Source organism: Lottia gigantea (genome assembly GCF_000327385.1).
Source record: "Lottia gigantea unplaced genomic scaffold LOTGIsca_82, whole genome shotgun sequence".
NCBI classification, from domain to species: Eukaryota; Metazoa; Mollusca; class Gastropoda; family Lottiidae; genus Lottia; species Lottia gigantea.
In genome coordinates, this window is record NW_008710725.1 from 85676 (window position 1) to 86460 (window position 785).

Here is a 785-nt window from a genome sequence, read left to right on the forward strand (position 1 = left end):
GAAATAGAGTTTTATATCCTACTGTTCTGTATCTTATTGAACTAATGGAATGAAATAGAGTTTTATATCCTACTGTTCTCTATCTTATTGAACTAATGGAATGAAATAGAGTTTTATATCCTACTGTTCTGTATCTTATTGGACTAATGGAATGAAATAGAGTTTTATATCCTACTGTTCTCTATCTTATTGAACTAATGGAATGAAATAGAGTTTTATATCCTACTGTTCTGTATCTTATTGAACTAATGGAATGAAATAGAGTTTTATATCCTACTGTTCTGTTCCTTATTGGACTAATGGAATGAAATAGAGTTTTATATCCTACTGTTCTGTTCCTTATTGGACTAATGGAATGAAATAGAGTTTTATATCCTACTGTTCTCTATCTTATTGAACTAATGGAATGAAATAGAGTTTTATATCCTACTGTTCTATATCTTATTGGACTAATGAAATGAAATGTAGTTTTATATCCTACTGTTCTGTATCTTATTGGATTAATGAAATGAAATGGAATTTTATATCCTACTGTTCTGTTCCTTATTGGACTAATGAAATGAAACAGAGTTTTAAATCCTACTGTTCTGTGCCTTATTGGACTAATGGAATGAAATAGAGTTTTATATCCTACTGTTCTGTATCTTATTGAACTAATGAAATGAAATGGAGTTTTATATCCTACTGTTCTGTACCCTATTGAACTAATGAAATGAAATAGAGTTTTATATCCTACTGTTTTGTATCTTATTGCACTAATGAAATGAAATGTAGTTTTATATCCT